At 38.0% G+C, this 17,500-nt stretch overlaps 1 protein-coding gene across 1 annotated transcript in view; it reads left to right on the forward strand.

The window, feature by feature from the left end:
- LOC136852592 (WSCD family member AGAP003962-like) overlaps positions 1 to 17,500 on the forward strand; it is an 866,331-nt gene that overhangs the window by 118,955 nt on the left and 729,876 nt on the right. The window lies entirely within an intron of this gene.

Raw genomic sequence — 17,500 nt, forward strand, 5'->3', positions numbered from 1 at the left:
TCGTAACGAAAATGAACACACCAATATTCCCCGTAGGGGTGTAGTGCCATCAGTGCACCTCACGCCCTGCACTGTATGCGTTACTTAAGGTTCTTTGGAGCATCCCTTCTACCCCTGGCTGCAACCCCCTCCATTTGTTTTACTCTACCACTGTTCATATTATATTTCTTCCATCTCAATTTCTATCCTCTCCTAACAATAATTTCACTGCAACTGCGAGGCTTTCCTCCTGTTACACTTTTAAAACCTTCTGTACTCTCAATTTCACTTTCACCGCTGAATGACCTCATAGGTCCCAGCGCCTGACCTTTGGCCTCAATTTTATATCCCAATTCTAACATCTTATATTTGCTTGTGCATGTTTGTTTGTGTATTTTTATAACCAACATATTATATTTGCCCGTGCATGTTTGTTTGTGTATATTTTATAAAATTTTTAATACTAAGGATCCATGCATTTTAGGGTAGCTGAGGGTAAAAGGCTTAGCCACATCCATTTCTGGTTGATATGTTTGTTATGCCATCAAGTATATAGTCTGATCGCATTGTCGTAAGTCTTTCGGCTTAGGGTTAGAAGGATGGGTTGGAAGCTGTTTTGCGTTGTAAATAGTGTCCATACTTGCTCGCTGCGATGCACACACACTCATACTATGTTTATGTATATGTATATAACTACATACATTTTTATGCAAATATATTATATATAAAAAAATATATCTATATGTATATATATATATATATATATATATATATAAATCACCTCATCCATAACTTCTTGTTGAGAAAACTGAAGTTCGAGCCATCTCCAAAGTAAAGTAAGGCATTTAATGGAGAGAGAGAGAGAGAGAGAGAGAGAGAGAGAGAGAGAGAGAGAGAGAGAGAGAGAGAGAGAGAGAGAATATCTCAGGAAAAACAAAGAAAACTGATCAGATAACAAGCACTTCGGTATATATTCAAATGTGGAGAAACGAAATTACACTGCGAAGGCATGAATGAAAGATTGAAAGATAAGGATTTGGCCATTTATTGCAAGAGGAGGTGGCTGACTGAAGAAGGTGTATAGTTGATTGACAGTAAGCATTCATAAATATTAGAATCCTGAGAGGAGTAAATTGCTTAAGAAAAACAACGGGGTTTGACCATTACTTACCATAGGGGACATTTCAATGGGGCCTTCTTGTGTGGGTTTGCTCGTTTTGTGGACTGGAAATTTTTCTCTTTGACAAAAAAGTTATTCTCTCTCTCTCTCTCTCTCTCTCTCTCTCTCTCTCTCTCTCTCTCTCTCTCTCTCTCTCACACAGATTTGTGTAGACAATTCTAAAAGTATTTAAAATTCATGCTTATATTTTGCACAGAATTCTTTCTGCCTTCAAAATAAAGCTGTTATAACTATTCCCTTTTCAAGTCAGTGTGAAAAATGTATTTTTGAAATATGTTTTATGTATATATTTAAATATTTTTCTAAACAAACTCCTAGACATTCCATTTCGATTTTCTTAAAGACGAATTATACTTAATCGTTCTATTTGATCATTCACGTTTGCTTGTTTTATTCATCATAATTTGATCCTTCATGTATTGATTTTGATTATTTGTTGATCCCTCCGGGTTCAACATACTGTTGTGAAGAGAAGTACTTTGTAAGCCTCAAAAGCCTTTAAAGAGATGAGTCATCTTTCCTTGCAAGAGCTCATTGTAGATGTACCTCTGTTCAAATAAAAGAATATTCATTCATTCACGCAATAATTCATTCAGATTCGATTCCCAAAATCTCAAGAGACTGCTGTCTTGATGTCATTACAGTACCATTCCTTTGGGATTGATTTACATGCAGCGCTGACTGGAATTTTTTGGGAAAACCAGATAGAATTTTGCCTCCGCTGATTTTACGGGGCATTAGCAACTGCAAATCGAGAGAGGGACGTTGATCTCTCTCTCTCTCTCTCTCTCTCTCTCTCTCTCTCTCTCTCTGTGCATTCCTTTGGTATCCTGCTGCATGTTTTGTCCTTTGACTTTTTCTTCCTTTCCTTTGTTGACAATTTCGTCTTTCTGGGGTGTAGGTCGATAGGGGAGCACTGTGGAGTAGCTTTCACCTTGTTCTTTTATGGAAATCTCTCTTTCTCTCTCTCTCTCTCTCTTTACCACCTATTTTTTTTAACACCTGTAACTGCTGTAAAGGTTAATTGAACACCTAAATTCTGTTTACTATACACCCATGCTTTGAACATAACCAGTTTGAGATTGTAATGAATTTAACATATAGACTTAAACTAACATTTTATCATTAATGCTCAAAGTTGTGTCAATACCGAAAATATAACATGAACTGATGAAATTGAAAGACTTTCGATGTCAATTCGATAACAGTTAGGTATAAACCATGTGTAGAATTCTTTCGTTTGATAATACATTCGCAATTGAAAGATAAATTGTGTTTTGTGTTATAATTTTTGTGATTTTTAGGTAACGTTTTTTTGATAAAAAATCCCGAGACCTCTCTTAAATGCTATGATGCAGTTCAGTGAAAACTGATTAGGAAGAAGAAAATTTCCTGGATTTCGAATTGGAAATAATTTTGTATTTCGAGAGCATATAAGGAAAAAGAATGAATGTGTTTTGAAGTGGATGTAATACTTCCCTAACTTCGTAAGTGTTCTTTGTGACCATAAATCTGACAGCCTGCAGAAGGCATCGCTTTACCTTAGTGAATAAACCTCTCTTGTCATCAAAGAAATGATGGCCTTGAGATGTAATTATATTTCTGTTAAAAAAAGTTAAGTATACCTTAGTTTAACCAGACCACTGAGCTCTCCTAGGGCTGGCCCGAAGGATTAGATTTATTTGACGTGGCTAAGAACCAATTGGCTACCTAGCAACGGGACCTACAGCTTATTGTGGAATCCAAACCACATTATAACGAGAAATGAATTTCTGTCACCAGAAATAAATTTCTCTAATTCTTCATTGGCCGGTCGGAGAATCGAACTCGAGCCCAGCAGAGTGCTAGCCGAGAACGATACCAACCCGTCCAATGAGGAACTCATATTTCAGTTAAGGTGATCCTTCCCGGTCAGCTCTTTTAGCAATGTTTTGCGGGACAATGATTTTGTACTGTGCAAAAATTATCATTTGCGCTCCAGTGTATGGAATTTAAAGATCCCTTTCTTACGATTTCAGTTAATTATTATTATTATTATTATTATTATTATTATTATTATTATTATTATTATTATTATTTCAGTAGATGAAACCTATTCACATGGAACAAGCACACAGGGGTCATTGACTTGAAATTCAAGCTTCCAAAGAATGTTGGTTTCAACTTCCCACCGTAGACCCCACAATGCAGCAGTAACTGATTATGATACAGAGCCAATGATTTTTCATCGCTCTGGGGAAGATGCGAGCCCGCGGCATGTGAGTGGCATTCCACGACACAAACCACTATACCAGCTGACCAGAAGGCACTCGACAGCGTCCGCAGACCAATATTATGGAAGGGCTTGCTTCTTTGTGGGATTCCCTTGAGATATGTAAAGCCAATTTAAACTACCTGAACCAAGTAGGTGCCGAATTAATGATGATGGGTTCTTGTCAAGCGAATTTGCAGCAAGCAGTCGGGTGCTTCAGTGGCTTGTTATTTCACCTTTGCTGTTTGCCCCTCTCACAGATTTTATGTTGAAAAAGTGGTTGGAGGGTTAGAATGGGGTAACGGTGGAAACATGAGAGACTTGAGAGATTGCATTTTAATCTGAAAAAAACATCACAATATTTACAAAGTCTCTAATCGAATGCATCATGTATTAGAGAGATGGAACTCAAAATAAATCCAAGAAAAAATAAAGTAATGAGGATAGTTTGCACAAAGGGATGAAATATCATTAGAGAAAGGATTAATGAGTTTGGATCTCTCAGATATTAAGGAGCAATGATATCCATTACAATTTCCCCTGAGTTGGAGTTTTATTGAAAGAAATAAAGATGCCAAATAAACAATGTACGGGGTAAATGAGGTTTGGAAATCAAATAGACTGAAATTGCATACGATTGTAAAATTTTACATATGTAATGAGCGATGTGTATTGCTGTATGGACATATCACTTTATGTTTAAGACTAAAATTTTACGAAGAAAATATTAGAAGTCAGATGGCAGGATGAAGTTATAAATGGTAACACAGGTTAATAACGTCCGTTCCATATGTAGATGAGATAATGATGACAGGGAGATGGGGATGGCTTGGACATGTCCTTCATTCAGCATCTGGGAAAATAGTACTTGATAGTGTCAGCTGGGCTTCTGTAGACACCAGGGTAGTTATTAGACCCAGACCTAATTGGATGAGGGTAGGATGAAGATGAGCGGAGATTTGTAAAAGATAAAGCAATGGAAAGACATGAATTGAGGAATTTAAAAGAGGCCCTTTGTGTCACGCGACAATGAGGACGATGATTATAAATGACGAACTTGAGAGCATGGACTACGCTGCGCTGGAGCCCGGTGCTACCCGTCATATCTCCCCTACCCTCCCAATCCTTTACCTACCCCGTCCCCACCCGGGGCGGACAAACAGGTTTGCAGGAGGCGGGAGGATGTGTCATGTTTCCTCTACATTCCCGATCCCTACCTACCCCGCCCCTACCGGGGCGGACAAACAGGTTTGCAGGAGGCGGGAAGGTGTGTCATGTTTCCTCTACATTCCCGATCCCCTACCTACCCCGCCCCCACCGGGGCGGACAAACAGGTTTGCAGGAGGCGGGAGGGTGTGTCATGTCTCCTCTATATTCCCGATCCCCTACCTACCCCGCCCCCACCGGGGCGGACAAACAGGTTTGCAGGAGGAGGGTGGATGTGTCATGTCTCCCCTACCCTCCCGATCAACTCCCTACCCCGTCCCCACCCAGGACGGACAAACAAGAAAGATCCACTCGGATGTTATTATTATAAAAAAATAGAGAAAGAGATTTATTTGGTATCCGTGATGAAGATAAGCATTCAGGCAGATATGATGTGTGTTGGTTCTCTGTTTTTATTAACTGTTTTGTGGTATTTCGATTTTCTTCTTCACGGATACAGTATTTTAGTTGTTCTATTCTAAATCGCCAGTTCTTGTTTAGGTCATCTTTAATTTGTTGTTTTATTCTAATATAAGATAAAACTAATATAATATAGGAGAGATGACACGGAACCTTCCTTACTTTTTATCCAACTTTAAAGTGGGAAGGAAAGGCGGGAAAAAGGTGGGCACCAGGTGAGAAAGCCTAAGATAGAATGCATCTCATAAAATGCAAATCCTGCTCTCAAACATTTGTGTCTCTCGTGACGGTTATTTGCATTCCTTGTGTAAACCCCTTTGCCATGCAAATGCCCCTTTCATTTCCCGCTCTTTTGTTAAACTCTCACTCACGCCGTTTCTCCTCTGCTCTGTTTATCTTCGCATTTTATGCTTTCGCTCGTTTTTGAGTTTGTCGTTAGATATTTGATTTATTGATCTCAAGTTATTGTTTTGGCGAAATTGTGAGTTTTCAGAGAACATATGAAGAGAAAATGAGATTTACGTTCTTATGATTATATTGCGAAACATATGTAAAAATACACTGGCGTAAATGTTTTAGGAATAAAAGGCAAGTTGCGAACCTGTCTTTTATTTTTAAAACATTTTAGCCGCTTCACTTTTACATATTTGGCAATATAATCATACGAACTTAAATCTCATTTCCTCGTCATATGTTCTTGAAAACTCCTAATTTAGTCAAAATAATAACCTGAGATAAAAAAAAATAAATATCTTATGAAAAATGCTGAAAAAGAATGTGAGGAAAGATAGGAGATAAAGGGAATTCAGAGCGTAATGAAAAATAGTTAGGGAATGAAAGAGTGGAATGGGGTGTGTTCGTGCTCCCCCACGGGAAATACTGTGCGATGCAACTTTTGTGGCTATTTTACTTTATTTACTCATGAAAATAAAGTAAATATTTGGCAAAATTTGAGGAAATAAAAATAAAAAATGCAATATAATGGCCACTTAAGGTCCTTGCATTCATTCATGTTTATGACCTGTATTAAATCACTTGCGCTTACTTCGAGAGAGAGAGAGAGAGAGAGAGAGAGAGAGAGAGAGAGAGAGAGAGAGAGAGAGAGAGAGAGAGAGGGAGAGAGAGAGAGAGAGAGAGAGAGAGAGAGAGAGAGAGAGAGAGAGAGAATGTCCATATAGAAAGCGGTAAACATAATGTATATATTTTGATGAAACTGCACGAGTGGCTCCATCAAATATTTATACTCATGGTTTGCACACTTTTTATGCCATATAACATTTCTCCTTGCACCTCCTTCGCCTCTCTTCACCATCACCAAAACAGTTGTCATGGAAAGGATGTCCCTCTTAGGTGTCAGGGCTTTCTTCCCTTTCATTGTGATTTCTCTGAGCTCCCTTTTTTCGAGGTCGTCATCTTTCCTTTGAGGAAAGGACGTCCATCTTAAGTGGAGTAAATTGGCGTCTTCAGAGTGTCTTGTTTGTCTGATTCTCTCTCTCTCTCTCTCTCTCTCTCTCTCTCTCTCTCTCTCTCTCTCTCTCTCTCTCTCTCTCTCTCTCTCTATATATATATATATATATATATATATATATATATATATATATATACATACACACACACACACACATATATGTATATATATATATATATATATATATATATATATATATATATATATATATATATGTATGTATGTATTTCACAGAATGCTTAAACCCCATCGTCTTAATGGGTGCTTTGCCCACTACACTCCCATTGCCTTCCTTGGCCTGTTCAGTCCTGCCCAATCCATTTACTTTCCGGCACATGAAAGTGGCTCTATTTGGGCGGCAGCCTTCATTTCCTGACTGAGTCGCTTTTCATTTTCTCATTCTCATTTCTTGATGTTCTGCCTCGCGTCCCTATTCTCTCTCTCTCTCTCTCTCTCTCTCTCTCTCTCTCTCTCTCTCTCTCTCTCTCTCTCCAAGTTTCCTTTCTCGTCATCTGCTCAGACCACATGATCCAGCCACAGGGGATGTTGAGATGCAGCATCTGTTTGAGATGTATGAAGGCTTTTCTGTATTTATACGGCGATGAGAGGTTGGGTGTTAGGAGGAATGTGAAGGAGGATTGTGGGAAATTGTGGGGAAAGAGAGGGGGGAGTATGATGGGGGTTGGAAGGCGTATTCGTCACAGTGGTGTAGGGAATGGCAGCGTTTTTATTTCTTTTTCGAAGTGGGGAAGGGTCGTCGCTGTAGGGAAAAGAGAGCAATGTTTTCCGGGATTTCTTCTTTTTATTTATTCAGAAGGAGGGGAAAGCGGTTTGCTGATTTCAGGAACCTTTTGTCTCCGTATATTTCTTTTGCTGGAGGGAAAAAGAATGTTCCTATTAGCGGTAGGGAGATAAATTAGTTTATACCTTGTCAGGGAAAAGAATATTGAGGTTATTTTGAGGAGAGGTATTGGTTCATAAAAAGGGAGAGAAATGCTGATTCAAGCCGAATAAAAAAAAAGAGCCAATTTGTATAGACAAAAAAGACAGGTGATGGAATAAAGAATACCTTCGGGTCATGTTATATCCCTGAAAAAAACTCCTACGGTAGATCATATTAGTATCAAACAAAGAATTACAACTCATCATCTTAAGTGATCATTTTAAAATCAGAGAGAGAGAGAGAGAGAGAGAGAGAGAAAGAGAGAGAAAGAGAGAGAGAGAGAGAGAGAGAGAGAGAGAGAGAGAGAGAGAGAGAGCATGTTGTAGTGAAAGTTCGTGATATTAAAGTATTTTTAGAGAAAGATGTATGAACGGTGCATGAAAATTCAGTTTTATCCTTTGATATCTTTCCGTGTGCTTCGTATTCATCGTATGCTGGTTTTCAGGAATATCTCTGAAGTCTGTTTGAGTATTTTTTATTATTTTTTTCTTTTCGTTTCTCTTACTCATGGATTCTCTTACTGCGAAAGCTTGGTGCTTGGATATCTTAAGCCTGAACGTCATAAATATCCAAGATAACATTCATAACGACCATTGTCATTTAGATTACAGTTTTCCTTACGGCACAGCTCATCTTTTCAGTCACTTAATGTAGATGCCGAATAAATGAACGACTTCATCGAGCTTCACTGCTCATGGTATGCACGCATCCTAAGCGTTCAACTCGATCATTATATATTTATTGGATAATGACGCTGCTAGTGATGCACTGTTTTTCTCAGTTAGCCTATAAGGAACTTCATTTGTTATAAACAGGTACTGAATGTTAAGGGAAGTTAAGCCGAGTTTTGTCTTTTATATCCTTATTTATAAAAGCCAGAGTGATCTCTTTAGTTGTTCCATTTCCAAATATTATTTCGAAAACTTCAGTGAAAGATTTATGTAAGTTAGGTTTCGTGATCTTATTTGCTAATATTTTTTTCTTTGTCATCTTTTCTCAGATGCTGCCTTGCCATTTTTTGTTTATCACCTACACTAACTTCATCGACTTTATTGGAATTAAATTCTTTGCGGGTGGCGACAAGACGCAAGAACCTTTTTTAAACACGTTTTGATTACGCATAGGACGAGGTTGTAAACATCTCTCTCTCTCTCTCTCTCTCTCTCTCTCTCTCTCTCTCTCTCTCTCTCTCTCCAAAAACAACGTCCCATGTCCTCTCATACTCCAGTTATCAAGTCATCCACGGCTTTTTCCATCACATGGAATAACTTCCACCCCATTCTCTCTCTCTCTCTCTCTTTCTCTCTCTCTCTCTCTCTCTCTCTCTCTCTCAGTCAGAGGAGTAAAACCTTGCGTACGTCCAGTGACTATAGCCTTTCTCAATCACATGAAAGACTCCCCCCACCTCTCTCTCTCTCTCTCTCTCTCTCTCTCTCTCTCTCTCTCTCTCTCTCTCTCAGGAGTAAAGCCTTGCATACGTCATGTGATTAACGGCTTTCTCAGTTGCATGAAAGAACCCCCCCACCTCTCTCTCTCTCTCTCTCTCTCTCTCTCTCTCTCTCTCTCTCTCTCTCTCTGTTTTATTAACTAAAGTTTCAGGAACGGAAGTGTGGGAGGCGGGGATTGAGATTAGAAGACCGGTGCTTATTGACAGCTGTTTGCGTTCTTTTAGGGAAGTGAGTATGCCTTACAGTATTCATGATTGGGGAATTAATGATTCAGCCCCACTTTTATGTTTGTATGTATCTTTACTTTCTTGAGGCGATGAAAGATCTTATCACTTAAATATAAGTTCTCAGAGCTTGGACATAAAGAGGAAAGGTTACTTCCAATCTGGCTTGATGAGGGGATATGGGAGGACTCTCTCTTGTCTAATGCAAACAAATGCAGGAGGACTGCCGAGATTCGGTAATGATGATAACTTTCAACCAATTGGACGGAATGCTAAAGGGCATGAAAGGATGATTTTTTTTAACCACCAAATACGTTGAAGTGGGTTTCTATCGATGTTTATTTCGTGATAAAAATTAACAACCCGCTGAAATTTCCCATGCGGCCAGCAGGACTAGAGTAGGATTCTCTCTCTCTCTCTCTCTCTCTCTCTCTCTCTAACCTAAGCAGTGAATTAAGCACGTAGTTGATAGTCGACTGTTGAGGTTCATGGCTGTCGTGGAGAGAAGAGAGAAAAAACAATAAAACGTGTGTTTATTCTATCAAACGGGAGACCATGAAATAGGTAGTTTTCACCCCTTTTGGGGGTAAATCTCCTCATAATCCGTAGTAGGATTGTTAGTTCTCTCTCTCTCTCTCTCTCTCTCTCTCTCTCTCTCCAAAATTCGATTTCAATTGATGCACCCTGATTCATTTTTAGTCTCTGAACCTTGATCTGGACACTTGTTCCAAGGGATAATAATAATAATAATAATAATAATAATAATAATAATAATAATAATAATAATAATAATAATGTTGGTGGCTTTGTGATGTATTCTCCTTTCTTTTTTAACGTTTATCCATCTCGAAGCACCATTTCTTTGGAAGATCGGATGAGTGACGGTCATAATTGTTCATCCATTTTTTAGGGTTGGAGCTTTGATGGTCAGTTTCACTGAATACTTCATGTGGTTCGTATGAATTGGCACTAGGAAGGTTTATCTCTATTAAAATTGCCTTGAGAGGACCAAAGGATCCCGAACAGTCCTTGTCCTTTTATCAAAATTGCTTTCTCTATCACCTAAAGAAACCGTTGTCGCCATTCTTATCCATTTATGTGGTTAGACGTCAGATAAGTTCTTTTTATTCTCTTGTATCTTTTACTCTTTCCAGCTTAATTCTAATTATAATATTCTCTTTACGTGGTTAGACGTTAGCTGAACACTTCATTCTCTTCTGTAATTTTCATTTCCGCCTAAATTCCCATCTGGTCCATGTCTTCATCCATAGATCTTCTCCATGATTTTCTCAGCCCTTTTACTAGTCGGCGTCGATGATTATAAGCATTAGCGATTGCTCATCTTTAATTAACCGTAGTCACGTGTCCACCATCCGGTAAGAAAGATGGGAGAGGTATCACGTTTTTGTTTCCTGAAGATTCTAAGCAAGAAACTGCAAGTAAAGCGTTCACATCTTCATACGTTATACGTGTGTGTAGTTATGATTAAGTGAGATATGATTTTTTATTGACTGATTTCCCTCTGAGAGAAATCTGTTGGTGTTGTATGCCCATCTTTGCTCACTTACACTGGACTCTGAAAGACCCAAAACTTTTGTATTAGCGTCTTATGTTAGCCTTTGCTTATTTGCATTGTTCATCTCTATGATAACTGGGATTTTCCTTTAGCTATTTTATCCAAAATATGTTTTCCATAATCATGGAATAGTATTGAATTGCCTTTACAATCGCCAGTTTATTCAGTAACGAGATCATAAAATGTCTAATGAAAAGCCCATTTTCGCACATTTGCATTGGTGGTTCAAGTTGCAGTAACCATGCAGTCATTGCTGCCTTGCACCGGTGTGGAATATAAGGAAATTGCAGTATATTTTATGGATCAACAGTATTTCCTTTTGCTTTACTTCGTTATGTGCCACTTTTTTTTGTGTTTCTGTACATACTCTTCAATCAGTATTTAAAAAAAAATCTATTAAGAAGGGCTCCCATAAATCAAATGAATTTTAAAAAGCAACTACTCCTGGCCATCTTCCGTGATATTTTTTCTTGTAGGTTTTCCTGTTTTGATTATACAGTTTGTTTTTTAAATTTATCTCCTGTTTAATTATCGTGTATTTTTCCAGATGCATACAGGCTGAATTGAGTTACTGTACACGCAATATCGCCCACTCACTCCAAACCTTTCGACATGTGCCCTGTACGAATAATGAACCCCCTCCCTCTCTCCTGAACGTTTAGAATCAGGCCATAAAAAATGTGTGGGGGGTTGGATGGTTAGGGCACGACTAGAAAAGCTTAATTAATTAACGTTTTTATGGGACCCATTGGTACAGAATTCGTATATTGAATTTCCCCCCGTGATAGTAATTACTTTTTAAAATTCACTTGATTTATGGAAGCTGTTTTTAATGGATTTCGCGTTTAAATACTTATTGAGGAGTGAAGGTTGGATGAACGGTTTTCCTTTTCACTTGCGTAGTTGGTCCCCACTGATAAACCTATGAATTTGGAGGCAGTATATTTGAACACTGACATTGCAGTATCTAGTTTAATTGTAATAACCGTCGGTTTGATATTTACTGTATATTCGAAATTTCCTGATAATTAATATAACCTTATTATTAACTTCCTGAGTACATCACTAAAAGCTACACAGACTATTAGCTTGATTTTCCAATTTTAAATTATGTTGTAGACAAGAACCTATAGTAAAAGTTTATTGCTGAGATTTAATTTACCCTCAGGCTACTGTCTTGGGCTGCCTGCATCGTGCATTTTATTTGTATGGTTAACCAGTGTTTTTATGATGTTCTGGAAGGTTAGATCAGAAGGCATGTGTCAATTCATCTAAATACTCACATGACTTGCGTGCTCTAGTGAGTCTTTCATTATGAAAGAAACAACTATGAAATGAGAAACGAACCTACAAATGTCATATTTATTTTAACTAAATGTTGATGTCAGTGGAAAGATAGCCATATTCAAGCAAATTCCTCAAAAGAGAAGGACGTTGGATGAGTGAAGAAGAAAGCAAGATGTAGACATGGAGAAGAAAAAACAAAGGCATTAATGGCTTCCTTTCCTCACTGGAGAGAGACTTGTTTTTGACACCTGTAGATCTGTAGCTGTGGCCGGGAAGACGTTTTGTGAGTAAGGCATAGAAGAATTTTGCCCACTTCTCGGAAGCTGTGCATCTTGTTGTATTCACGAATTATGCTGATTTTTACATTTCAGGAATTGAATTTGTATTATCATAGTTTCCTCAAGTTAGCAAAATTTACGTTAAAATTTTTTAAAAGACAGGTTAATGAATAGGGGCTGTATGTCTGGATATCTGTCGCAAATTTGTAATAGGTTTGTTAGTATTTTTCGAGATCCTCGCTCTGCGTAGCACATCTGTAGTTGAATCTGGGCAAGATTTATCCGTAGAGCTTAACTCCAACTGGGACAAAACCCATTGATCCTTTTGTCATTTGTGGAACCATGTTCTGTATTGATTTCATCCAGTGCTTGCAAGGTTTTATTTTTAAGACAGTCTGGAAAACGGAGTTCTAGATTGCCTGTTCTTTTTTTTGAGCTACACTCATTTTTGTTATATCATTTATGTAATAAGTTTATGGTAGACATATTCGGTTCTTAAAAATTTTGATTTTGGCTCATTTGCATTGCCTTAAATTTGATATCATATTCTTCATTCATTCTTGTACGTTTTGAAAATACTTTTAGCGTTTTCTTTATCAGTAATTATAAGCATCTCTCTCTCTCTCTCTCTCTCTCTCTCTCTCTCTCTCTGGAAGAATGTTATAAATGTCTGCTAGCGCAGTGCTCAAATGTGTATTCGTCCTCGAACCCAATCCACAGAATAGACGGTCCAACTACATTCTTTGACCGAAGCGGCAACGACCTCCCGACTTGAAATATCGACCTCCCGGATGAAAAGCTCAAAAAGGAAACCAATTCTCAGATTGAATTCGGCAGTGGGCTAGATTAGTTTCTGCAATGTTATTGAAGTCGTGCAGTCAAGAACTAAAGAAATCCATTTTTCTCCTCAGGGGAGGTATAATCCTTAAGGCTGGTGTCACTCTATGCGTTTTTGCGGCTCCTGCTAAATCGTGTACGATTTAGCGGGAAGGCCTCTTAGCAAGTCGCACTTTCCCGCCAAAACGCACGATCCACCAGAGAATAAACTTTAAGGAAAAGTCTTCATTCACAGACCTTCGACTTGTAGACGCATTGTTGAGTATGCTTTTGGGACCACAGTGCTATTCTTGTACGATCAGATGTCATATATACCCAGTAGAGAAGTAGTGCCTTTAGTGCACCTCACGTGGTGCACTGTAGGCATTACTTAAGGGTCTTTGCAGCGTCCTTTCGGCCCCTAGCTGCAACCTCTCTCATTTCTTATGCTGTTCTTCCATCCATATTCACTTTCTTCCATCGGACTTTACACCCCCTCTAAAAATTGTTTCCTAGTGCAGCTGTGATGTTTTCCTCCTGTTACATCTTTAAAACCTTATTGCTGTCAAAATCCATTTCAGCGCTGAATGACCTCATAGGTCCCAGTGCTTGGCCTTTGGCCTAAATTCTATATTGTATTCGATTCTATTCTATTGCTGAAATAGGGCAAGCTTGTTGCATTCTTCATAGTTTTGATGGGAAAAGAAATGGCTTAAACTCTGAAACACTGAAATTCGCCCATATACTGATGTTCGTGAGTTTGGATTTTACCCCCGTGCACAAGGGATAGAAATCTGAGAGTTGCTTTGTAGATCATGTTATATGTGTCGGAGCAGTGCCTTTACAGATGATTATTATGGACTAGACTAATTTTCTTTTGCAAGATTTGTGGGATTCCAGGTTTTCTAATAATCATCGTATTCATGTAGATAGTCAAAGCTGAAGAAGATAAATATAGCCATATGCATTACTACAGGATCAATAGTGACGGTTAATAGTCCTTTTTATTATTATTATTATTATTATTATTATTATTATTATTATTATTATTATTGTTGTTGTTGTTGTTGTTGTTGTTGACACACACTTTCCCTAGTTGTTTTGTAAAACATTATTTATTTATATATGTTATTAACGTGGAATAAAGGTAAAAAGATCATAATTTTTAAATCAGTGTACTCTCTTTCTTTTGTGTTGCGCTCTCGCGAATCCTCGGGGATTACTTCTCCTATTTCAATTCGTAATTTTCCTCGAACATTTATACATTTGCCCTTTGTTTCTAAATTAGTGATTTTTCATGGACGCATTTAACTGAGTTGTCCACATCAAACATTGTGTCTACACAATGGAGAAAAGGAGCGTTTCTTCAGGATTAGAATAAATGTGTTTTCTCCCAACTTTCAGCATCTCGTCCTACGATGACTGGGATGCACGTTGCTGACGGTTTTTTGTGGCTCCTGGTGAATCGGACGAATGAAACATCGAGCCTTTAAAAGTTTGTTTTGATCATTCATGCGTTTTAGCGGGACCTGCAAAAACGTGTAATGTGAACCCGTCAATAACGACATTGCAAAAGTTGTCAAACACGTCATCACCTGTTTAACGATGATGCCCCAAAGCGACAGCTACCCTCGAGATCATGCGGGCCTATATGACTAACATTCCACCTCGTGAAGAGCTTCGAGAAAATCCTAGGAAAGCAGTCGTTGTATATCTGACCAATAATAATCCCCTTCCACCTGTATTAAACCAACGAGGTTTAATACAGGTGAGATCTACAGTTTTGCAGCTAATCAACCAGTCAGTGACCAGCCTCTTAGAATCAGACAGCGTAATCAACACTCATCTCGACTTCGCCGAGTCCTTAAGCAGAGTTGACCTGTCCCTACATTGAAATAAGTGCAAACGAAAAGGGACAGTTGGACCTATAGGAGCCTGGCTAAATGACTTTTGTTCAAATCGAATGTTACTGGTATCCGATAAAAGAGCACTACCCAAATCAGCCCGAGTCATATCAGGTATCCCACAAGTAATAGTTGTCGTTCTGTTATCTTCATTATAATGGTTGATGATTATTGATAATAATCTGCAAATCCCATTTACATATTTATTTGCTGATAATTCTCGTGTCTCCGCCGTATCGAACAGTTGCATATGAACTAGGTAATGTCTGTCCTTGGTTGCAGAAAAACAGGGTAACAGTTAATGGGGACAGATATGAACAGGTACACTTTGACAAGAAATTTCTGTCTCTATCTTCATTCAGTCGTGAATCCACTACGATGAAGCACCAAGTAAAAGAACTGGTTTTCTTCATCTTTGAAAACTCAACATGGCTCAAATCATATACACAAAATCATACTTACAACTTAAACAAAAAACGTTATCAGAGTCATACACACGCTGTGGTTGGAGTTGATTAAACAAGTTCTAGACTATTTGCTCACCAATTTGGTTTCCCACCCAACCAACAAAAGCCAGATAAAATGACTGGAGGTTCATACCCACATAGAGTAGAAAACTTGCATGACCTTCCATAATGCACTTGACTGAAGGCAACAAAACCAAGTACCATCCAGCTTAGTCATAGATGCTTTAACATTCTATACATCTTTAAACTCAAAGAGGTCTTAGCGTCTAATCTATCACTACTCACAACAAACCCGGGAACTTCTGCCCTTCAGTTCCACCATATCCTAGAACTGGTGTCGATGCTCTCTGTCCTGTTTCTATACCACAAAGGAACTTTCTCGTGCATCATCATTTGCTCTCATTGCCGTAAATCTACGGAGCTTTCTCCCCCACCCAGTCACAAATCGACCTTGACATATATATGAACGTTAGATAAGTTCCTGGAAATATATTTGAACGTTAGATAAGTTCCAGGAAATATATATGAACGTTAGATAAGTTCCAGAAAATATATATGAACCTTAGATAAGTTCCAGGAAATATATATGAACGTTAGATAAGTTCCAGGGATTATGCATGAACGTTAGATAAGTTCCTGGACATATATATGAACGTTAGATAAGTTCCTGGAGATATATATGAACGTTAGATAAGTTCCTGGAGATATATATGAACGTTAGATAAGTTCCTGGAAATATATTTGAACGTTAGATAAGTTCCAGGAAATATATATGAACGTTAGATAAGTTCCAGAAAATATATATGAACCTTAGATAAGTTCCAGGAAATATATATGAACGTTAGATAAGTTCCAGGGAATATGCATGAACGTTAGATAAGTTCCTGGACATATATATGAACGTTAGATAAGTTCCTGGAGATATATATGAACGTTAGATAAGTTCCAAGAAATATGTATGAACGTTAGACAAGTTCCAGGAAATATGTATGAACGTTAGATAAGTTCCAGGAAATATGTATGAACGTTAGATAAGTTCCAGGAAATATGTATGAACGTTAGATAAGTTCCAGGAAATATGTATGAACGTTAGATAAGTTCCTGGATATCCTACCGGATAAGCTAAGATGTAACGCAACTGGTCACTCCACCGACCTCAAAACGGTGCGTAATTTTATCTCGATCGGGAACATTGCATTCAGAAATTTTAGTAACTGCACCAAATAACATCTAAGCTCATCCAGTGGAAGCCCTTGATCAGGTAATCTCCAACCCCCATTCCTTACATGGGTGGAGCCGATGTACAGGTAAACCTTGATTGACTGGGTATGAAAGCACTATTTTTTTTTTCTTTTTGCGGGACGTGTGACCTTAGTTCCATTATTTTCCATGCTTTAGCAATTCAGTCTTCACATCTAGTAAAATAGCGCCACTGTCAGTTTTCATCATTTATTTTTGTTGCTGCATTTTGGTTCTCTTTTTTGTGTGATTGGTCAACTGTAACTTGAATTTTCAGTCTATGAATAGTTCTTTGCGCTGAATAAAATTCCGAATAATTTTCGTTTTTTATGGCAGTCGTTTATAACAGATGTCCTGGCTTTTAGTTGATGTGGAAATTAAATTATGTTTTTTCCCCTTGAAGCGGAGTGCTGTTTGCACAAATTGTTTTCACTGATTGTAATTCAGTATGCTAATAGGTTGTTCGAAGGTTTGTATTTTCAATATTGTTTGTGTGTTCATTTTTATGCCTGTAAGTAATTTATTTGAATAAAATGAAAAGTTATCATCGGGTTTTAATAAAACATTCTGAAAATATGGGCGTCTGACAAAGGGAATACACAGAATTAAAGTAAAAGCATTTACTTAGCACATTTTGTTATCGAGCGCATCATCTCGTTTTTCTTCTAATTTTTATTGTTGTTTCAGTTAATATTATGCTGTTATCATTATCCTTACTAATTAAATATTTTCTTTTGAAGGCTGTTTCTTTAGATTTCAAGGGCTCCCGTTCCCTCCATCAAGACGAAGGGGCCAGGAGCCTTTGGAAGCTAGA

This window comes from Macrobrachium rosenbergii, chromosome 25, assembly GCF_040412425.1.
Source record: "Macrobrachium rosenbergii isolate ZJJX-2024 chromosome 25, ASM4041242v1, whole genome shotgun sequence".
Classification (NCBI taxonomy): domain Eukaryota; kingdom Metazoa; phylum Arthropoda; class Malacostraca; order Decapoda; family Palaemonidae; genus Macrobrachium; species Macrobrachium rosenbergii.